Raw genomic sequence first — 25,391 nt, 5'->3', positions numbered from 1 at the left:
TGGGTATTATAGACTATGAACTGGGTATTAAGGTATTAAAGACTATGGACTGGGTATTATAGACTATGGACTGGGTATTATAGACTACGGACTGGGTATTATAGAGTATGGACTGGGTATTATAGACTATGGACTGGGTATTATAGACTATGGACTGGGTATTAAAGACTATGGACTGGGTATTAAAGACTATGGACTGGGTACTATAGACTATGGACTGGGTACTATAGACTATGGACTGTGTATTATAGACTATGGACTGGGTACTGGGGAACTGGGTACTGTAGAGTATAATCTAGGTACTTTGAGCTATGGTCTAATTACTATGGACTATAACTTAGGTGCTTCGAAATATTATCTATGGTCTAGGTAATATAGACTATAGACTGGGTACTATGGACTATAATCTAGGGACTATGGGAAGTGTAGTGTGCACAGAGCAGTGTATATGACTGCAACTAACATGCTCTTCCAAAGAAATAAAAGTTTGTATAGCGCTCTTCTCCCTGGGGACTCAAAGCACTTAGCAGGCGAGGCAGCCATCTTGGCAATTGCGTTGGCCGGGGATCGAACCCGAGTCAGCTGCTAGGAAAGCAGCTATGCTCACCACTGCACCACCAACGCGTGGCATGAGTGGAACTTCCACTCATGTGCTTCCTCCCCCCCTCCGGTGTCACATTTGGCACCTTTCAGGGGGGAGGGGGGGGAACGGGTACCTGTTTTTGACAGGAACCCTTTCCCACTTCCGGGAAACGATGCTGTGGCACCGTCCCTCAGAAGTTTGGCCTCCTTCTTCCCTCACCACCGAGCCATGCGCAGTAGGGACCCGTCCATGAAGCCGCAAGGCTTCACTGCCGAGTTCCCATACCGGTAATGGCGGCGGCAGCACCCAACAGAAACATCGGCTGTGGTGCCGACATCGCTGGACTCCAGGACAGATAAGTGTCCTAATATTAAAAGTCAGCAGCTACAGCATGTGTACAGTATGTGTAGCTGCTGACTTTTAATCTTTGGAGGGGGAAGCTGGAACACCAATTTAAAATGTGGGAGGAAACCGGAGTACCCGGAGAAAACCCACGCAAGCACAGGGAGAAAATGCAAACTCCATGCAGGTAGTGTCCTGTTCAGGATTTGAACCAAGGACCCCAGTGCTGCAAGGCTAACCGCTAAGCCTCTGTGCTGCCCATATGTGATCTCTATTCTGTAGGGCCCGCCCCTACTGAGCAGGATAAATCAGTGATATTCATTGGAGCTTATGCTGACCATAGAAGATCCAACATTTATCCAATCAGCAGGGACTATGTGTGGCCACTGAGGGTGAATAGAAGTCTTATCAAATCAGCAGGGACTATGTGTGGCCACTGAGGGTGAATAGAAGTCTTATCAAATCAGCAGGGACTATGTGTGGCCACTGAGGGTGAATAGAAGTCTTATCAAATCAGCAGGGACTATGTGTGGCCACTGAGGGTGAATAGAAGTATTTGGCCGGATGGGAGAATCTGCTTGGTGTCTCCGCACTGAATAGCGCTTCTCCATTCTGCTCCAGCAGATCTGCTGACCCCAGGAGTTCCCGCCCTTCCCCTAATGTAGAAAGGTTTCTGGTTTTTACTTCAACCGTTTCCCCCTTCTAAAGCCAGGAGTCTATAGGCTACATTCACACCTCCGTACCTTCTGTACCTCCATACCTCCTGTACCTCTATACCTCCCGTACCTCTATACCTCCCATACCTCTATACCTCCCGTACTTTCTGTACCTCTATACCTTCCATACTTTCTGTCCCTCTATACTTCCCGTACCTTCTGTACCTCTATACCTCCCGTACTTTCTGTACCTCTATACCTCCTGAACTTTCTGTACCTCCCATGCCTCCATAACCTGGAGAGTGAAGGGGGGCAGAGGAGGAACACCTACTGTGGCGGTGAAGAGAGACAGAAGAGGGCAACTTACTGTGACGGAGTGAAGGGGGGCAGAGGAGGATACCGCTGTGGGGCAGAAGGGGGACAAAGGAGGAAAAGCTACTGTGGGGATGAAGGGGGATAGAGGGGGACACTTCTGTAGAGGGATAAAGGGGGACAGAATAAGACACCATACCCCCCAGCAGGTTGTCCTCTGTCCCCCTTTACCTCCCTACAGCATTGTCCTCCTCTGCCCTCCTTCATCCCTTCACAGTAGCTTGTCCTCTTCTGTCCCCCTTCACCCCCCCCCCCACACAACATGTCCTCCTATAAAACTCTTCACCCCCCCCCCCCACAGTAAGTTGTCCTCTGTCCCTCTTCACCCCCCACAGTAAGTTGTCCTCCTCTGTCCAGCTTCACCCCCCCCCCCCATAGGGTGATGACAGCGTGACTCCTTGATGATTAATTTGAGTTGCACTGTGTCCTCTGTCCTACTGACACCAACCACTGCTCCACTGACACCATCTTGCTTCCCTGACCACGTCCAGTGCTCTGTTGATTCTTTCCTCTATCTCACTGCTACTGTCTATTACATAAATCAAACAATCTAGTATGCCGTCGACCCTGTCCACTGCTCTACCGACAGTGTCCGCTGTCCACACACCGTGCATTGTCCACACACTGTCCTCTGAGGTACGGACAGTGTCCGCTGTCCACACACCGTCCTCTGAGATACTGACAGTGTCCGCTGCTGTACTGACAGTGTCCGCTGTCGACACATTGTCCGCTGCTGTACTGACAGTGTCCGCTGTCGACACACTGTCCGCTGCTGTACTGACTGTGTCCGCTGTCGACACACTGTCCTCTGCTGTACTGACAGTGTCCACTGTCGACACACTGTCCACTGCTGTACTGACTGTGTCCACTGTCGACACACTGTCCGCTGTCGACACACTGTCTGCTGCTGTACTGACAGTGTCCGCTGTCGACACACTGTCCGCTGCTGTACTGACTGTGTCCGCTGTCGACACACTGTCCGCTGCTGTACTGACTGTGTCCACTGTCGACACACTGTCCGCTGCTGTACTGACAGTGTCCGCTGTCGACACACTGTCCGCTGCTGTACTGACTGTGTCCGCTGTCGACACACTGTCCGCTGCTGTACTGACTGTGTCCGCTACTGTACTGATACTGGACACTGCTTTCCTGACACTGACCACTACTGCCCTATTGACACTGTCCACTGCCCTACTGAAACCACCTATTCCACCCCGCTCAATCATCGGGGGTGAAGCACTTGATGATGGGGTGCTGTTATCACATGGTGAGGTGACGCCATCTGTCCTTCGTTGGGTGATAGGACGAGGGATGGCACTGGGTCGCCTGCTGTTTTCCTTGAGCTCAATCACCGGGGGTGAAGCACTTGATGGGGTGCTTTTATCACATGGTGAGGTGACGCCATCCGTCCTTCGTTGGGTGATAGGACGAGGGATGGCACTGGGTCGCCTGCTGTTTTCCTTGAGCTCAATCATCCAGGGTAAAGAACTTTTTGGTGGGGTGCTGTTATCACATGGTGAGGTGATGCCATCCGTCCTTCGTTGGGTGATAGGACGAGGGATGGCACTGGGTCGCCTGCTGTTTTCCTTGAGCTCAATCATCGGGGGTGAAGCACTTGATATTGAGGTGCTTTTATCACATGGTGAGGTGACGCCATCCGTCCTTCGTTGGGTCATAGGACGAGGGATGGCACTGGGTCGCCTGCTGTTTTCCTTGAGCGCAATCATCGGGGCTGAAGCACTTGATAATGAGGTGCTGTTATCACATGGTGAGGTGACGCCATCTGTCCTTCGTTGGGTGATAGGACGAGGGATGGCACTGGGTCGCCTGCTGTTTTCCTTGAGCTCAATCATCGGGGGTGAAGCACTTGATAATGGGGTGCTGTTATCACATGGTGAGGTGACGCCATCTGTCCTTCGTTGGGTGATAGGACGAGGGATGGCACTGGGTCGCCTGCTGTTTTCCTTGAGCTCAATCATCGGGGGTGAAGCACTTGATAATGGGGTGCTTTTATCACATGGTGAGGTGACGCCATCCGTCCTTCGTTGGGTGATAGGACGAGGGATGGCACTGGGTCGCCTGCTGTTTTCCTTGAGCTCAATCATCGGGGGTGAAGCACTTGATAATGAGGTGCTGTTATTACATGGTGAGGTGACGCCATCTGTCCTTCGTTGGGTGATAGGACGAGGGATGGCATTGGGTCGCCTGCTGTTTTCCTTGAGCTCAATCATCGGGGATGAAGCACTTGATAATGAGGTGCTGTTATTACATGGTGAGGTGACGCCATCTGTCCTTCGTTGGGTGATAGGACGAGGGATGGCACTGGGTCGCCTGCTGTTTTCCTTGAGCTCAATCATCGGGGGTGAAGCACTTGATAATGAGGTGCTGTTATCACATGGTGAGGTGACGCCATCTGTCCTTCGTTGGGTGATAGGACGAGGGATGGCACTGGGTCGCTTGCTGTTTTCCTTGAGCTCAATCATCGGGGGTGAAGCACTTGATAATGGGGTGCTGTTATCACATGGTGAGGTGACGCCATCTGTCCTTCGTTGGGTGATAGGATGAGGGATGGCACTGGGTCGCCTGCTGTTTTCCTTGAGCTCAATCACCGGGGGTGAAGCACTTGATGGGGTGCTTTTATCACATGGTGAGGTGACGCCATCCGTCCTTCGTTGGGTGATAGGACGAGGGATGGCACTGGGTCGCCTGTTGTTTTCCTTGAGCTCAATCATCGGGGGTGAAGCACTTGATAATGAGGTGCTTTTATCACATGGTGAGGTGACGCCATCCGTCCTTCGTTGGGTGATAGGATGAGGGATGGCACTGGGTCGCCTGCTGTTTTCCTTGAGCGCAATCATCGGGGGTGAAGCACTTGATAATGAGGTGCTGTTATCACATGGTGAGGTGACGCCATCTGTCCTTCGTTGGGTGATAGGACGAGGGATGGCACTGGGTCGCCTGCTGTTTTCCTTGAGCTCAATCATCGGGGGTGAAGCACTTGATAATGGGGTGCTGTTATCACATGGTGAGGTGACGCCATCTGTCCTTCGTTGGGTGATAGGACGAGGGATGGCACTGGGTCGCCTGCTGTTTTCCTTGAGCTCAATCATCGGGGGTGAAGCACTTGATAATGGGGTGCTTTTAACACATGGTGAGGTGACGCCATCCGCCCTTCGTTGGGTGATAGGACGAGGGATGGCACTGGGTCGCCTGCTGTTTTCCTTGAGCTCAATCATCGGGGGTGAAGCACTTGATAATGGGGTGCTGTTATCACATGGTGAGGTGACGCCATCTGTCCTTCGTTGGGTGATAGGACGAGGGATGGCATTAGGTCGCCTGCTGTTTTCCTTGAGCTCAATCATCGGGGGTGAAGCACTTGATAATGAGGTGCTGTTATCACATGGTGAGGTGACGCCATCTGTCCTTCGTTGGGTGATTGGACGAGGGATGGCACTGGGTCGCCTGCTGTTTTCCTTGAGCTCAATCATCGGGGGTGAAGCACCTGATGATGGGGTGCTGTTATCACATGGTGAGGTGACGCCATCTGTCCTTCGTTGGGTGATAGGACGAGGGATGGCACTGCTGTTTTCCTTGAGCTCAATCATCGGGGGTGAAGCACTTGATAATGGGGTGCTGTTATCACATGGTGAGGTGACACCATCTGTCCTTCGTTGGGTCATAGGACGAGGGATGGCACTGCTGTTTTCCTTGAGCTCAATCATCGGGGGTGAAGCACTTGATGACGGGGTGCTGTTATCACATGGTGAGGTGATACCATGTGTCTTTCGTGGGGTGATATGACAAGGGATGGCACTGGGTAGCCTGCTGTTTTCATGTGATGGTGGGGTGATGTCATCACTTAATGTTGGGGAGAATCGGTTGAAGGACTTGAAGTACATTACCAGCAGTGCCTGCATTATAGCACTCAGCACCAGCAGCATCGCTGGCAGCACCGGCTGTATCATGACAAGCCCCAGAGAATATTCTGACCAGATCTCAGCCACAATATTTATAAGCAGGGGCAGGCCTGTGGTGTCTAAGACCAGGTCAAATTTGACCAGGTGTTCATAAAAGAATTCTATCAGCTGCAGGAGCATCAGACATTCTCCTAATTTCTTGGCCAGAACATTTCTGAGCAGGACGTATTTCAGAATGATAACACTTATCCAGAGTGTCATCTTTACCCAGAATGCAGTGCTAGGCAGTAATGAGAACCAGCTGGAGGGTTCCGATGGCTGTTCTGTCATTTTTTTGACCAGTTCATTCACAAATTCCTCAATTAACTCAATGGCGGTGTTGATCGCCGGCACTGCATTTTCCATTGCCCTGAACAGTTCTTCCACTGGTTGCTCCGTTGGAATCTCTTTTGGCCCCTCTGTTTTTTCCATATTCTTCTCCTCCTCTGCCATAAGGATCTGTGGAGGAGCGTTTTCCATTGCCCTGACCAGTTCTTCCACTGGTTGGTCCGTTGTTCTGATGGTCCTCTCCTTCTCTTGTATGGAGATCTTTGGGGGCTCTTTGAAGTAATCTAACCATGGGTACAATATTCTGAAAATGATTGGAATCTTATTTGGCCCCTCTGTTTTTTCCATATTCTTCACCTCCTCTGCCATGAGGATCTGTGGAGGAGCGTTTTCCATTGCCCTGACCAGTTCTTCCACTGGTTGGTCCGTTGTTCTGATGGTCGCCCCCTTATCCAGCATGTGGATGTCTGGGGGGTCTCTGCTGACATTTCGTTTTCCTCCCCATGGGAGTAAAAACATAAGAATTATGCTGAGGATTTCACTCCTCATCATTATATGAATAGTAACTGACACTAAAAACAATTACTACCGCAAATCTAGAGAGAGATCAGCTTTTGCCGATCGCTATCTATCAAAGGGAATCAGTTGACAACTAATTACTGGAGTTCAAATAGAATGAAACACACAGTAATCAGAGAGAGCTTTCTACAGACAACCTGTCTCTACAGAGAGCAAACATCGACTGACACCTGGCTGAGGGCGCACTCCAATTTATAGGCTGGGGAGGTCATGTGACCAATGGCCAACTGCCAAAATCTTGGCCAACTGTCAGAAGGTGGGGGAAGGTAAACAGGGGATTTCCAGACTGGGGGAGGGGAAGGACTGTCAGTGTGTGGGAGGGGAAATAACGGTCATTTTGTGGGGGATGGAGTGTAGGAGGGGCGTGATGGTTATTTTTTTTGCATTTTCCAGATTTAAATTCAATGCATTTTCCAATATTGTTTATACTGATAGGATGAGGGGGTGGAGGGACACCCCAATATAGAGAGAACCATGTATATACTGATATGATGGGGGGGACACCCCAATATAGAGAGAACCATGTATATACTGATTTGATGGGGGAGGGGGACACCCCAATATAGGGAGAACATTATATATACAGAAATTATGAGGGAGGGTGACACCCTAATATAGAGAGAACATTGTATATACAGATATGATGGGGGGGGGGGACACCCCAATATAGAGAGAACATTGTATATACAGATATGATGGGGGGGACACCCCAATATAGAGAGAACATTGTATATACAGATATGATGGGGGGGACACCCCAATATAGAGAGAACATTGTATATACAGATATGATGGGGGGGGACACCCCAATATAGAGAGAACATTGTATATACAGATATGATTTGGGGGGGACACCCCAATATAGAGAGAACATTGTATATACAGATATGATGAGGGGGACACCCCAATATAGAGAGAATATTGTATATACAGATATGATGGGGGGGACACCCCAATATAGAGAGAACATTGTATATACAGATATGATGGTGGATTGGGGACACCCCAATATAAGGAGAACATTGTATATACAGAAATTATGAGGGAGGGTGACACCCCAATATAGAGAGAACATTGTATATACAGATATGGGGGGGGACACCCCAATATAGAGAGAACATTGTATATACAGATATGATGGGGGGGACACCCCAATATAGAGAGAACATTGTATATACAGATATGATGGGGGGACACCCCAATATAGAGAGAACATTGTATTTACAGATATGATGGGGGGGGACACCCCAATATAGAGAGAACATTGTATATACAGATATGATGGGGGGGACACCCCAATATAGGGAGAACATTATATATATATACAGATATTATGAGGAAGGGGGACACCCCAATATAGAGAGAACATTGTATATATAGATATGATGGAGGGGACACCCCATTATAGAGAGAACATTGTATATACAGATATGATGGGGGGGACACCCCAATATAGAGAGAACATTGTATATACAGAAATTATGAGGGAGGGTGACACCCCAATATAGAGAGAACATTGTATAGACAGATATGATGGGGAGGACACCCCAATATAGAGAGAACATTGTATATACAGATATGATGGGGGGGACACCCCAATATAGAGAGAACATTGTATATACAGAAATTATGAGGGAGGGGGACACCCCAATATAGAGAGAACATTATATATACAGATATGATGGGGGGGGGACACCCCAATATAGAGAGAACATTGTATATACAGATATGATGGGGGGGGACACCCCAATATAGAGAGAACATTGTATATACAGATATGATGGGGGAGGGGGGACACCCCAATATAGAGAAGGCCTTAGTTCTTGCTGTTGGCAGATGTACAGACAGTTGTACAATCAGATTGTAACGTGTTCTTAGATTTCATTGAGTCAGTGCATTCAATCACAGAATAAAGAATGAATCGATGTTTGTAAACACATAATATATTTATTTCTCTCCACAGACAGGACTACGGCCGTCCTTCACAAGAGCGGCCAAGGCAGAGGACGTCCTTATCAGCGGCTGGTGGTGTTGAACTGGCTGTGATAATGTGCGGTGGGGGTGTTGGTGTAAACCACTTTATCCAGGTACTCCAGGCTGGAAAGGTACAAATAATGACGTTTAGAAAAGATCCGGGTCTATTGTTTTATAACAAAGAGCAATGACAAAACCAAATATGCCAAATAAATACATTGATCATTCCTTGGTGTGATTGATCACCTGAATACATGTTTGTCTGTGACCCCCGACCTCCTATACATATCTCAGCCCCCGTTCTCATAGACAGGTCAAATGACAGCCCATTGCCGACAATGGGAGAGCCCCAATCGTTGCGACGCCGACTTTCCTAAACTACTTTTGGTGAATTTGGGGGCGATTTCAGTAGACATCTGTGCATGAAGTCAGACTGAAATGCGGCTTTGAAATCTGAACTTTCAAAAAAATAAAATTAATATAAAAAGGAAAATAAAAAAGAAGAAAAAATAAATAAAAATAAAAAAATAAAAATAGAAAAATACATTTAAAAATAATAATAATAATAAAAAATAATAACAAATAAAAAATAAATAAAAAAATAAAATATTAAAAAATAAAGATAAAAAATAAATATAAAATAAAAATAAATAATGAATATAAAATAAATAAATAATAAATAAAATAAAAAAATATAAAAAATAAAAATAAAAATTAAATATAAAATAAAATTAAAATAAAATAAAAAATAATAAATATAAAATAAAAAATAACAAATAATAAATTAAACATAATAAATAAAAAATTTAATTTAAAAAATAAAGATAAAAAATAATAAATATAAAATAAAAATAATAAATATAAAATAAAAAAATAATAAATAAAAAATAAATAAAAAATATATAAAAAAATAAAATATAAAAAATAAAGATAAAAAATAATATAAAATAAAAAATAATAAATATAAAATAAAAAAATAAATAAAAAATAAAATATAAAATTAAAAATAAAAATAAAAATAAAAATAAAAAATATTTATAAAATAAAAAATAAATAATAAATATAAAATAAAAAAATAAATAATAAATAAAATAAAATAAAAATAATAAAATGAATAAATAAAATAAATAAAAAATATATGGAAAAAAATATAAATGAAAAAAATTATAAATGAAAAAAATAAATGTAAAATATAATAATAAGAATTAATAATAGGAATAATGAATAAAAATGAAAAATAAAAAATAAAAATTGAAATAACAAAATGAAAAAAATATATAAAAAAAGGAAAATGAGAAACGAAACCGAAAATGAATGATAGAAAAGATTACCAATTAGATAAAAAAACAATTGAGATCCAAATCAATGTTGAGCCCCTCAGGTTGGGTATTATAGACTACGAACTGGGTATTATAGACTATGGACTTGATATTATAGACTATGGGCTGCGTATTATAGACTATGAACTGGGTATTATAGACTATGGAATATGGGCTGGGTATTATAGTCTATGGGCTGGGTATTATAGACTATGGACTGGGTATTATAGACTATGGACTGGGTATTATAGACTATGGAATATGGGCTGGGTATTATAGACTATGGAATATGGGCTGGGTATTATAGACTATTAACTGGGTTTTATAGACTATGGAATATGGACTGGGTACTATAGACTATGTGCCGAGTACTATAAACTATGGACTATGGGCTTATTACTATAAACTATGGACTTTGGGCTGTGTAATAGACTATTGACTGGGTATTATAGACTATGGGCTGGGTACTGGGGAACTGGGTACTGTAGAGTATAATCTAGGTACTTTGAGCTATGGTCTAATTACTATGGACTATAACCTAGGTGCTTAGAAATATTATCTATGGTCTAGGTACTATAGACTATAGACTGGGTACTATGGACTATAATCTAGGGACTATGGGAAGTGTAGTGTGCACAGAGCAGTGTATATGACTGCAACTAACATGCTCTTCCAAAGAAATAAAAGTTTGTATAGCGCTCTTCTCCCTGGGGACTCAAAGCACTTAGCAGGCGAGGCAGCCATCTTGGCAATTGCGTTGGCCGGGGATCGAACCCGAGTCAGCTGCTAGGAAAGCAGCTATGCTCACCACTGCACCACCAACGCGTGGCATGAGTGGAACTTCCACTCATGTGCTTCCTCCCCCCCTCCGGTGTCACATTTGGCACCTTTCAGGGGGGAGGGGGGGGGGAACGGGTACCTGTTTTTGACAGGAACCCTTTCCCACTTCCGGGAAACGATGCTGTGGCGCCGTCCCTCGGAAGTTTGGCCTCCTTCTTCCCCCGCCACCGAGCCATGCGCAGTAGGGACCCGTCCATGAAGCCGCAAGGCTTCACTGCCGAGTTTTCATACCGGCAATGGCGGCGGCAGCACCCAACAGAAACATCGGCTGTGGTGCCGACATCGCTGGACTCCAGGACAGATAAGTGTCCTAATATTAAAAGTCAGCAGCTACAGCATGTGTACAGTATGTGTAGCTGCTGACTTTTAATCTTTGGAGGGGGAAGCTGGAACACCAATTTAAAATGTGGGAGGAAACCGGAGTACCCGGAGAAAACCCACGCAAGCACAGGGAGAAAATGCAAACTCCATGCAGGTAGTGTCCTGGTCAGGATTTGAACCAAGGACCCTAGTGCTGCAAGGCTAACCGCTAAGCCTCTGTGCTGCCCATATGTGATCTCTATTCTGTAGGGCCCGCCCCTGCTGAGCAGGATAAATCAGTGATATTCATTGGAGCTTATGCTGACCATAGAAGATCCAACATTTATCCAATCAGCAGGGACTATGTGTGGCCACTGAGGGTGAATAGAAGTCTTATCCAATCAGCAGGGACTATGTGTGGCCACTGAGGGTGAATAGAAGTCTTATCAAATCAGCAGGGACTATGTGTGGCCACTGAGGGTGAATAGAAGTCTTTGGCCGTCCCGTTGGTATATTTCCGCTCGCTCAGTACCGCAAATAATAATACGCTGCAGCGCTGATCTATGTATTCTGAAGGCGGAGAGTCTCCTGATGTCAGAATACAATGACACAGCGAGGAGGATTCCCCCCCTCCACCTGGAATGTGGGGGATGGGAGAATCTGCTCGGCGTCTCCGCGCTGAATAGCGCTTCTCCATTTTGCTCCTGCAGATCTGCTGACCCCAGGAGTTACCGCCCTTCCCCCAATGTAGAAAGGTTTCTGGTTTTTACTTCAACCTTTTCCCCCTTCTAAAGCCAGGAGTCTATAGGCTACATTCACACCTCCATACCTTCTGTACCTCCATACCCCCTGTACCTTCTGTACCTCTATACCTCCCGTACCTCTATACCTCCCATACCTCTATATCTCCCGTACTTTCTGTCCCTCTATACCTCCTGTACCTTCTGTACCTCTATATCTCCCGTACATTCTGTACCTCTATATCTCCCGTACTTTCTGTCCCTCTATACCTCCCGTACTTTCTGTACCTCTATACCTCCTGTACTTTCTGTACCTCCCATGCCTCCATAACCTGGAGAGTGAAGGGGGACAGAGGAGGACCACCTACTGTGGGGGTGAAGAGAGACAGAAGAGGGCAATTTACTGTGACAGAGTGAAGGGGGGAAGAGGAGGATACCGCTGTGGGGCAGAAGGGGGACAAAGGAGGAAAAGCTACTGTGGGGATGAAGGGGGATAGAGGGGGACACTTCTGTAGAGGGATAAAGGGGGACAGAATAAGACACCATACCCCCCAGCAGGTTGTCCTCTGTCCCCCTTTACCTCCCTACAGCATTGTCCTCCTCTGCCCTCCTTCATCCCTTCACAGTAGCTTGTCCTCTTCTGTCCCCCTTCACCCCCCCCCCACACAACATGTCCTCCTATAAAACTCTTCACCCCCCCCCCCCCCACAGTAAGTTGTCCTCTGTCCCTCTTCACCCCCCACAGTAAGTTGTCCTCCTCTGTCCAGCTTCACCCCCCCCCATAGGGTGACGACAGCGTGACTCCTTGATGATTAATTTGAGTTGCACTGTGTCCTCTGTCCTACTGACACCAACCACTGCTCCACTGACACCATCTTGCTTCCCTGACCACGTCCAGTGCTCTGTTGATTCTTTCCTCTATCTCACTGCTACTGTCTATTACATAAATCAAACAATCTAGTATGCCGTCGACCCTGTCCACTGCTCTACCGACAGTGTCCGCTGTCCACACACCGTGCATTGTCCACACACTGTCCTCTGAGGTACGGACAGTGTCCGCTGTCCACACACCGTCCTCTGAGATACTGACAGTGTCCGCTGCTGTACTGACAGTGTCCACTGTCGACACATTGTCCGCTGCTGTACTGACTGTGACCACTGTCGACACACTGTCCGCTGTCGACACACTGTCTGCTGCTGTACTGACAGTGTCCGCTGTCGACACACTGTCCGCTGCTGTACTGACTGTGTCCGCTGTCGACACACTGTCCGCTGCTGTACTGACTGTGTCCGCTGTCGACACACTGTCCGCTGCTGTACTGACAGTGTCCACTGTCGACACACTGTCCGCTGCTGTACTGACTGTGTCCACTGTCGACACACTGTCCGCTGTCGACACACTGTCTGCTGCTGTACTGACAGTGTCCGCTGTCGACACACTGTCCGCTGCTGTACTGACTGTGTCCGCTGTCGACACACTGTCCGCTGCTGTACTGACTGTGTCCACTGTCGACACACTGTTCGCTGTCGACACACTGTCTGCTGCTGTACTGACAGTGTCCGCTGTCGACACACTGTCCGCTGCTGTACTGACTGTGTCCGCTGTCGACACACTGTTCGCTGTCGACACACTGTCCGCTGCTGTACTGACTGTGTCCGCTGTCGACACACTGTCCGCTGCTGTACTGACTGTGTCCGCTACTGTACTGATACTGGACACTGCTTTCCTGACACTGACCACTACTGCCCTATTGACACTGTCCACTGCCCTACTGAAACCACCTATTCCACCCCGCTCAATCATCGGGGGTGAAGCACTTGATGATGGGGTGCTGTTATCACATGGTGAGGTGATGCCATCCGTCCTTCGTTGGGTCATAGGACGAGGGATGGCACTGGGTCGCCTGTTGTTTTCCTTGAGCTCAATCACCGGGGGTGAAGCACTTGATGGGGTGCTTTTATCACATGGTGAGGTGACGCCATCCGTCCTTCGTTGGGTGATAGGACGAGGGATGGCACTGGGTCGCCTGTTGTTTTCCTTGAGCTCAATCATCGGGGGTGAAGCACTTGATAATGAGGTGCTTTTATCACATGGTGAGGTGACGCCATCTGTCCTTCGTTGGGTGATAGGACGAGGGATGGCACTGGGTCGCCTGCTGTTTTCCTTGAGCTCAATCACCGGGGGTGAAGCACTTGATGGGGTGCTTTTATCACATGGTGGGGTGACGCCATCCGTCCTTCGTTGGGTGATAGGACGAGGGATGGCACTGGGTCGCCTGTTGTTTTCCTTGAGCTCAATCATCGGGGGTGAAGCACTTGATAATGAGGTGCTTTTATCACATGGTGAGGTGACGCCATCCGTCCTTCGTTGGGTGATAGGACGAGGGATGGCACTGGGTCGCCTGCTGTTTTCCTTGAGCTCAATCATCCAGGGTAAAGAACTTTTTGGTGGGGTGCTGTTATCACATGGTGAGGTGATGCCATCCGTCCTTCGTTGGGTGATAGGACGAGGGATGGCACTGGGTCGCCTGCTGTTTTCCTTGAGCTCAATCATCGGGGGTGAAGCACTTGATAATAAGGTGCTGTTATCACATGGTGAGGTGACGCCATCCGTCCTTCGTTGGGTGATAGGATGAGGGATGGCACTGGGTCGCCTGCTGTTTTCCTTGAGCGCAATCATCGGGGGTGAAGCACTTGATAATGAGGTGCTGTTATCACATGGTGAGGTGACGCCATCTGTCCTTCGTTGGGTGATAGGACGAGGTATGGCACTGGGTCGCCTGCTGTTTTCCTTGAGCTCAATCATCGGGGGTGAAGCACTTGATAATGAGGTGCTGTTATCACATGGTGAGGTGACGCCATCTGTCCTTCGTTGGGTGATAGGACGAGGGATGGCACTGGGTCGCCTGCTATTTTCCTTGAGCTCCATCATCGGGGGTGAAGCACTTGATAATGAGGTGCTGTTATCACATGGTGAGGTGACACCATCAGTCCTTCGTTGGGTCATAGGACGAGGGATGGCACTGGGTCGCCTGCTGTTTTCCTTGAGCTCAATCATCGGGGGTGAAGCACTTGATAATGAGGTGCTTTTATCACATGGTGAGGTGACGCCATCTGTCCTTCGTTGGGTGATAGGACGAGGGATGGCACTGGGTCGCCTGCTGTTTTCCTTGAGCTCAATCACCGGGGGTGAAGCACTTGATGGGGTGCTTTTATCACATGGTGGGGTGACGCCATCCGTCCTTCGTTGGGTGATAGGACGAGGGATGGCACTGGGTCGCCTGTTGTTTTCCTTGAGCTCAATCATCGGGGGTGAAGCACTTGATAATGAGGTGCTTTTATCACATGGTGAGGTGACGCCATCCGTCCTTCGTTGGGTGATAGGACGAGGGATGGCACTGGGTCGCCTGCTGTTTTCCTTGAGCTCAATCATCCAGGGTAAAGAACTTTTTGGTGGGGTGCTGTTATCACATGGTGAGGTGATGCCATCCGTCCTTCGTTGGGTGATAGGACGAGGGATGGCACTGGGTCGCCTGCTGTTTTCCTTGAGCTCAATCATCGGGGGTGAAGCACTTGATAATGAGGTGCTGTTATCACATGGTGAGGTGACGCCATCCGTCCTTCGTTGGGTGATAGGATGAGGGATGGCACTGGGTCGCCTGCTGTTTTCCTTGAGCGCAATCATCGGGGGTGAAGCACTTGATAATGAGGTGCTGTTATCACATGGTGAGGTGACGCCATCTGTCCTTCGTTGGGTGATAGGACGAGGTATGGCACTGGGTCGCCTGCTGTTTTCCTTGAGCTCAATCATCGGGGGTGAAGCACTTGATAATGAGGTGCTGTTATCACATGGTGAGGTGACGCCATCTGTCCTTCGTTGGGTGATAGGACGAGGGATGGCACTGGGTCGCCTGCTATTTTCCTTGAGCTCCATCATCGGGGGTGAAGCACTTGATAATGAGGTGCTGTTATCACATGGTGAGGTGACACCATCAGTCCTTCGTTGGGTCATAGGACGAGGGATGGCACTGGGTCGCCTGCTGTTTTCCTTGAGCTCAGTCATCGGGGGTGAAGCACTTGATAATGGGGTGCTGTTATCACATGGTGAGGTGACGTCATCTGTCCTTCGTTGGGTGATAGGACGAGGGATGGCACTGGGTCGCCTGCTGTTTTCCTTGAGCTCAATCATCGGGGGTGAAGCACTTGATGGGGTGCTTTTATCACACGGTGAGGTGACGCCATCCGTCCTTCGTTGGGTGATAGGACGAGGGATGGCACTGGGTCGCCTGCTGTTTTCCTTGAGCTCAATCACCGGGGGTGAAGCACTTGATGGGGTGCTGTTATCACATGGTGAGGTGACGCCATCCGTCCTTCGTTGGGTGATAGGACGAGGAATGACACTGGGTCGCCTGCTGTTTTCCTTGAGCTCAATCATCGGGGGTGAAGCACTTGATAATGAGGTGCTGTTATCACATGGTGAGGTGACGCCATCTGTCCTTCGTTGGGTGATTGGACGAGGGATGGCACTGGGTCGCCTGCTGTTTTCCTTGAGCTCAATCATTGGGGGTGAAGCACTTGATGATGGGGTGCTGTTATCACATGGTGAGGTGACGCCATCTGTCCTTCGTTGGGTGATAGGACGAGGGATGGCACTGGGTCGCCTGCTGTTTTCATGTGATGGTGGGGTGATGTCATCACTTAATGTTGGGGAGAATCGGTTGAAGGACTTGAAGTACATTACCAGCAGTGCCTGCATTATAGCACTCAGCACCAGCAGCATCGCTGGCAGCACCGGCTGTATCATGACAAGCCCCAGAGAGTATTCTGACCAGATCTCAGCCACAATATTTATAAGCAGGGGCAGGCCTGTGTTGTCTAAGACCAGGTCAAATTTGACCAGGTGTTCATAAAAGAATTCTATCAGCTGCAGGAGCATCAGACATTCTCCTAATTTCTTGGCCAGAACATTTCTGAGCAGGACGTATTTCAGAATGATAACACTTATCCAGAGTGTCATCTTTACCCAGAATGCAGTGCTAGGCAATAATGAGAACCAGCTGGAGGGTTCCGATGGCTGTTCTGTCATTTTTTTGACCAGTTCATTCACAAATTCCTCAATTAACTCAATGGCGGTGTTGATCGCCGGCACTGCATTTTCCATTGCCCTGAACAGTTCTTCCACTGGTTGCTCCGTTGGAATCTCTTTTGGCCCCTCTGTTTTTTCCATATTCTTCTCCTCCTCTGCCATAAGGATCTGTGGAGGAGCGTTTTCCGTTGCCCTGACCAGTTCTTCCACTGGTTGGTCCGTTGTTCTGATGGTCGCCTCCTTCTCTGGTATGGAGATCTTTGGGGGCTCTTTGAAGTAATCTAACCATGGGTACAATATTCTGAAAATGATTGGAATCTCTTTTGGCCCCTCTGTTTTTTCCATATTCTTCTCCTCCTTTTCCATAAGGATCTGAGGAGGAGCGTTTTCCATTGCCCTGACCAGTTCTTCCACTGGTTGGTCCGTTGTTCTGATGGTCGCCCCCTTATCCAGCATGTGCATGTCTGGGGGGTCTATGCTGACATTTCGTTTTCCTCCCCATGGGAGTAAAAACATAAGAATTATGCTGAGGATTTCACTCCTCATCATTATATGAATAGTAACTGACACTAAAAACAATTACTACCGCAAATCTAGAGAGAAATCAGCTTTTGCCGATCGCTATCAATCAAAGGGAATCAGTTGACAACTAATTACTGGAGTTCAAATAGAATGAAACACACAGTAATCAGAGAGAGCTTTCTACAGACAACCTGTCTCTACAGAGAGCAAACATCGACTGACACCTGGCTGAGGGCGCACTCCAATTTATAGGCTGGGGAGGTCATGTGACCAATGGCCAACTGCCAAAATCTTGGCCAACTGCCAAGATTTCCTAATAAGGAAATCTTGGCCAACTGCCAACGGCCAACTGTCAGAAGGTGGGGGAAGGTAAACAGGGGATTTCCAGACTGGGGGGGGGGGACTGTCAGTGTGTGGGAGGGGAAATAACGGTCATTTTGTGGGGGATGGAGTGTAGAAGGGGCGTGATGGTTATTTTTTTTGCATTTTCCAGATTTAAATTCAATGCATTTTCCAATATTGTTTATACTGATAGGATGAGGGGGTGGAGGGACACCCCAATATAGAGAGGAGAACATTGTATATACTGATATGATGGTGGAGGGGGCACATCCCAATATAGAGAGAACATTGTATATACAGATATGATGGGAGGGACACCCCAATATATAGAGAACATTGTATATACTGATATGGTGGAGGGGGGACACCCCAATATAGGGAGAACATTATATATATATACTGTATATATACACAGATATTATGAGGGAGGGTGACACCCCAATATAGAGAGAACATTGTATATACAGATATGATGGGGGGGACACCCCAATATAGAGAGAACATTGTATAGATATGATGGTGGAGGGGGGACACCCCAATATAGAGAGAACCATGTATATACAGATATGATGGTGGAGGGGGACACCCCAATATAGAGAGAACATTGTATATACAGATATGATGGGGGGGGACACCCCATTATAGAGAGAACATTGTATATACAGATATGATGGGGGGACACCCCAATATAGAGAGAACATTGTATATACAGATATGATGGGGGGAGGGGGGGCACCCCATTATAGAGAGAACATTGTATATACAGATATGATGGGGGGGACACCCCAATATAGAGAGAACATTGTATATACAGATATGATGGGGGGGGACACCCCAATATAGAGAGAACATTGTATATACAGATATAATGGTGGAGGGGGGACACCCCAATATAGGGAGAACATTATATATATATATATATTGTAAGGGATTAGCTCGGTGGTAGGCGTATGGGTGACCCCTTTGGGGGTGCGTTTTCACAGAGAGATAGCCGAGCAGAGGTTGAAAACAAGACTGATTTATTCATGCAATTTACTTCACATAATTGCAAGCGTCAAAACAGCCAAAATAAAATAAAAGACAAAATAAATCCTTGCCTCTGTGGGCGGCTACCTTCTCACGCTGGAACCTACCTAAGAAGTCTTCCCAACCTACTGTTGGGCCGACACTGCTGATCCTACAGCAGACACTCAAATGTCCATTTGTTTGCTTTTCACACAGCACAAACATTGTCCATTGAACATGTCCCTTTGTTTTCTTTCACACAGCACATGTTCATTTATAACAGGATCCTTTACTCTTCAGATCCTTCACATTGAACACAGTTCATTTAACAGGTCCCTTTACTCTTCACACTCTTCACATGGAACACTTTGTCTTCTCACCTTTGAGACGTCTTCACTCGTGGTTACCCTCCTTAGCTTCACATCGCTGTAGGGGGTCTTCTCCCATGCTCACCAGCTTGTCGGGAGGCACACATCCGACTGTCCCCCTCTCCCAGCCCACACGGCGACAGGCGGCAGCAGTCCTTCTCCCATGCCCACACGGCGTCGGGAGGTACACGTATGTCTGTCCTCCTCTTCCCAGCTCACACAGCGACAGGAGGCAGCACTCAATAGATTTTCTCTGGACAAATTATAGAGTCCTTGATCTCCTCATTCTGAACAGCTGAATGGTTTTCAACTTCCTGCTGGCTCTCTCTGCAGCCAACACCCTATAGTATCAGTGAACTTTCAAAGCAGGTGGGAATGTGTCTCCTCTCAGTGACTACATTCCCAGATTTACCTGACTTCCTGTCACATACCCCCCCCCTCTTGTTTCAACCCTAGGGTTGGGACACATATTTCCAGGCACGCATGTGTCAGGCACTGCTGACTCACTGATAAGCCTCCTATTATCCTCAAGCTTCCGGATGAAACTGTTTTGTCATCTTCATTGACAGATTTCTCATAAATGCCACACAGTTTGTCTCTCATCTCATATACACATTCTTCAACTGCATTTTTGGCATCATTTTGCTCCTTCTCGTTTCTGTCATCTTCATTGACAGCTTTCTCATAAATGTCAGACAGCTTGTCCCTCATAACCGTCTGTCCAATCCACCATGGAGGACCGTGATCCATAGGCAACTCAATTGGGCTAGTCTTAATGTCTTCAACATTCTTAAGACGCCTCTCTCTGCAATCCATAAATGTTTTCCACAAAACTTTGAGAACCTTTGCTTCACTAAGCTTTGTTCCAAGTAGGGACTCTTGACATCCCTCTGTGACTTGAGTTGCCTCTCCATACATCTGTACACAATCATTGACTTTTTGTTGTAAAAGGGAATGATCTTCCTTCTTGAGCTTTGCTTGCTCTAAGATGCTGTGCAGAGGATTTTCCAATTGAGACAACAGGCTGTCACACATTTCTTCAAAGTGACCCCTGTTCCTTTTCCCAGAGATATCAATATCATTCACCAAACATTTCATATTCATAGGCAGATCTGAAGCATTTGCACTCATCAACTTCTTAAACTTTTCGCCCTCCTGAGCGAGTCGCAGTAAAGGCCTACTATTTGATTTGATATTCAGTTTATATTTCTTGCCAAACTCTTCACAGAAGTAGCCAACCAGAACATCATCAACTTTCCTTCCACCAACATAGGGGTCAAAGGCAACAACACAGTTGAACCCAGCGATCTGGGTGGTATCCATTATAGACCTCCTCTCTGCATCAGTGAAGAAGCATGGAACTGCAACACATTCTTTTACAGGTTTCTTCAATGCACTTTCTGCTGAACTATTTGACCGCTCAAGGTCACCTAGTTCTTTTTCTCTATCTGAATTCCACATGGAATGCATCTCAAGATCACGATCAAACTTCTGCCACCCGTCTTTCACCAGTTCCATTTTGGAAACACTCCCTGAAAGGCACTTATTCATTTGCTTCACGTTTTCACCAACAGCCTTAGTTTTCCCCACTAGGTTTTCAGCCTGAACTGAGAAATCATCACATTTCTTACTCAGCTCCTTTGTTTGCTGAAGTTCTAATGATACATTTTCCAATGCTTGAAGTTTTTGAAGGAACGGTTTATTCCAAAGGGGTGATTCAAGCCACATGTCATCACATTTCTGAGGCTCACTCAGGACAGACCCCAAAACACTGATCCTTTTAAAAACTGCATCAGGCACACTATCCCCTCTTTGGGACAGATCCTCTGTTGCCTGGAATTCCTCTTCCAGTTCCTGCAACGGAATCTTCATCTCTTCTAGTTGCTGTTCTAAGGCTCGCTTAGACTTTTCTAGCTCCTGAACGCTTTTCACAACATCATCCTTGGAGCGGACCAAATCTTCCATTTCTGTACACAGCTGTTGGTTAACTCTTTCTAGTTCAACTTTACACTCTAGAGCTTCCTCCAAGGAGCGAGCCAAGAACAGGGCTTTGCTCTCGTTATCACGCACCTCCGTTTCTGCACGGGCGCGTTCTTCTGCATATTTTGCAGACACAGTCTTCTCTTCACCAAGCATGTGATCAAACTTCTTTTTCACATCTTCAACACACTGTAATGAACCAACGCTTTCTTCCATGCGTTTTTTCATATCCGCTATCTGAGCTTGCAATGTTGCGACTTGCTCTGATAGGTTTTTCTTTGCTTCCGCCTCCTCTTTTAATTGTTCCAGGAAGCCATTTTTCTCATCTTCCATTTGTTTGAGCTTTGTGCTAAAACTCAGCCTTTGACACCTCTCTTCCTGTAAGAGTTCCTGCGTGTCTTGCAGCTGCGATTCCAAGATAGAAAAATCTTCCGCAATTTCTCTAGATTTGCTGTCTGCTTGAGAAAGCTGATTTGTAACATTGTCCAACTCAACCTGCAGTCGGTTTGCCTTCTCTGACAGCTTAGCACACAATCGGTCACCTTCTGACACCTTGACTTGCGATTCCAGAAGCTGTGCCTCTACTTTTTTTCTCTTGTGTTCAGAATCTCCTTTTCCCTGCATAAGAGCCTTCACCTCATTGGCTAGCATCTGGGAATAAGAATGTAATTCTGCCACACAGGCTTCTTTCTCCTTTATAGTGTCTTGACATTTTTGCAACTCGACCAAAAGAAGAGCAGTGGATTCTTCCCACTGTAACACATGAGACTTGAGTAGTTCATTCATTTCCTGCAAGTTTCTATGCTCCATTTTAAGCAATTCCAAGGCTTGTTCCTTTTCTTCCATTTTCCGTTGCAAGGCATCCAACTCAGCCCTGCACACATACTCGGTTTCCTCCAAACCGATGGCCTCCATTGGCTGCTGGCGTCTCTGTTTCCAGCCTGCCATGCTCTCTTGATGAGCCTTTTGTTGAGCTGCAAAGCTCTGCTGAAAATCCGCATTTGCCTGCTGTTGAGCTGCATTTGCTTGCTGTTGAGCTGCATTTGATATAATCAGATGTTTCAACATCTCCTCCATTTTGAGTTTACTTTTCATCTGAGCACACTGCGTCTCCATAGCGGTTTCATCAGTGTTGCTAGGGACAACAACCTTCCTCTTTAGTAGACTCTCTTTAGGCATGGATGGGGCTGGTTCAGACGGTAACATCCCCTCCATCCATAGAATCCGGTCTCTCATTTCATCTATCTTTGCATTTTTCAGGCGTTTGGATCGCCCCATCTTCAATAACTCCACAAATTTTTCACAGTCCAGCAAAAAATTTTCAGACCACTGTCTCTTTAACACATGTAGTTTTTCTCTCTCTTGCAAGATCTCTTTTCCTGCACACACAGTTTGTGCAGTCACTTGCACCAGACACAACAAAGTTCATCAAAAAATTTTGAGACCCCTGTCTCTTTAAAACACTTTTTTTTTTTTTTTCTGTCAGGATCTTCTCTCCTGCACACATAGATTGTGCAATCTCATGCACCAGACAAAGTTCATCAAACATTTGCACTTCCTTGCAGGGATCTTCGCTTCTGCCCACTGCATACCTCCACCATATGTAAGGGATTACTCATTGGTAGGCGTATGGGTGACCCCTTTGGGGGTGCGTTTTCACAGAGAGATAGCCGAGCAGAGGTTGAAAACAAGACTGATTTATTCATGCAATTTACTTCACATAATTGCAAGCGTCAAAACAGCCAAAATAAAATAAAAGACAAAATAAATCCTTGCCTCTGTGGGCGGCTACCTTCTCACGGTGGAACCTACCTAAGAAGTCTTCCCAACCTACTGTTGGGCCGACACTGCTGATCCTACAGCAGACACTCAAATGTCCATTTGTTTGCTTTTCACACAGCACAAACATTGTCCATTGAACATGTCCCTTTGTTTTCTTTCACACAGCACATGTTCATTTATAACAGGATCCTTTACTCTTCAGATCCTTCACATTGAACACAGTTCATTTAACAGGTCCCTTTACTCTTCACACTCTTCACATGGAACACTTTGTCTTCTCACCTTTGAGACGTCTTCACTCGTGGTTACCCTCCTTAGCTTCACATCGCTGTAGGGGGTCTTCTCCCATGCTCACCAGCTTGTCGGGAGGCACACATCCGACTGTCCCCCTCTCCCAGCCCACACGGCGACAGGCGGCAGCAGTCCTTCTCCCATGCCCACACGGCGTCGGGAGGTACACGTATGTCTGTCCTCCTCTTCCCAGCTCACACAGCGACAGGAGGCAGCACTCAATAGATTTTCTCTGGACAAATTATAGAGTCCTTGATCTCCTCATTCTGAACAGCTGAATGGTTTTCAACTTCCTGCTGGCTCTCTCTGCAGCCAACACCCTATAGTATCAGTGAACTTTCAAAGCAGGTGGGAATGTGTCTCCTCTCAGTGACTACCTTCCCAGATTTACCTGACTTCCTGTCACAATATATATATATTTATTATGAGGGAGGGGGAGACCCCAATATAGAGAGAACATTGTATATACAGAAATTATAAGGGAGGGTGACACCCCAATATAGAGAGAACATTGTATATACAGATATGATGGGGGGGACACCCCAATATAGAGAGAACATTGTATATACAGATATGATAGGGGGGACACCCTAATATAGAGAGAACATTGTATATACAGATATGATAGGGGGGACACCCTAATATAGAGAGAACATTGTATATACAGATATGATAGGGGGGACACCCTAATATAGAGAGAACATTGTATATACAGATATGATGGGGGGGGACACCCCAATATAGAGAGAACATTGTATATACAGATATGATGGGGGGACCCCAATATAGAGAGAACATTGTATATACAGATATGATTTGGGTGGGACACCCCGATATAGAGAGAACATTGTATATACAGATATGATGGGGGAGGGGGGACACCCCAATATAGAGAAGGCCTTAGTTCTTGCTGTTGGCAGATGTACAGACAGTTGTACAATCAGATTGTAACGTGTTCTTAGATTTCATTGAGTCAGTGCATTCAATCAAGGAATAAAGAATGAATCGATGTTTGTAAACACATAATATATTTATTTCTCTCCACAGACAGGACTACGGCCGTCCTTCACAAGAGCGGCCAAGGCAGAGGACGTCCTTATCAGCGGCTGGTGGTGTTGAACTGGCTGTGATAATGTGCGGTGGGGGTGTTGGTGTAAACCACTTTATCCAGGTACTCCAGGCTGGAAAGGTACAAATAATGACGTTTAGAAAAGATCCGGGTCTATTGTTTTATAACAAAGAGCAATGACAAAACCAAATATGCCAAATAAATACATTGATCATTCCTTGGTGTGATTGATCACCTGAATACATGTTTGTCTGTGACCCCCGACCTCCTATACATATCTCAGCCCCCGTTCTCATAGACAGGTCAAATGACAGCCCATTGCCGACAATGGGAGAAACCCAATCGGTGCGACTCCGACTTTCTTAAACTACTTTTGGTGAATTTGGGGGCGATTTCAATAGACATCTGTGCATGAAGTCTTTGAAGTCACCCCTGAAGTCAGACTGAAATGCGACTTTGAAATCTGAACTTTCAAAAAATAAAATGAATATAAAAAGGAAAAAAAAAAAAAAGAAGAAAAAATAAATAAAAATGAAAAAATAAAAATAGAAAAATACATTTAAAAATAATAATAATAAAAACAAAAATAATAAAAAATAAAATAAAAATAATAAAATAAATAAATAAAATAAATAAATAATATATGAAAAAAATATAAATGAAAAAAATGTATAAATGAAAAAAATAAATGCAAAATATAATAATAAGAATTAATAATAAGAATAATGAATAAAAAAAAAAATAAAAAAAAAAAAATTGAAATAACAAAATGAAAAAAATATATAAAAAAAGGAAAATGAGAAACGAAACCGAAAATGAATGATAGAAAAGATTACCAATTAGATAAAAAAACAATTGAGATCCAAATCAATGTTGAGCCCCTCAGGTTGGGTATTATAGACTACGAACTGGGTATTATAGACTATGGGCTGGGTATTATAGACTATGGACTGGGTATTATAGACTATGAACTGGGTATTAAGGTATTAAAGTCTAT

The sequence above is a fragment of the Pelophylax lessonae genome, assembly GCF_965119305.1.
Source record: "Pelophylax lessonae genome assembly, chromosome: 7".
NCBI lineage: Eukaryota > Metazoa > Chordata > Amphibia > Anura > Ranidae > Pelophylax > Pelophylax lessonae.
This window is presented reverse-complemented; position numbering follows the sequence as displayed.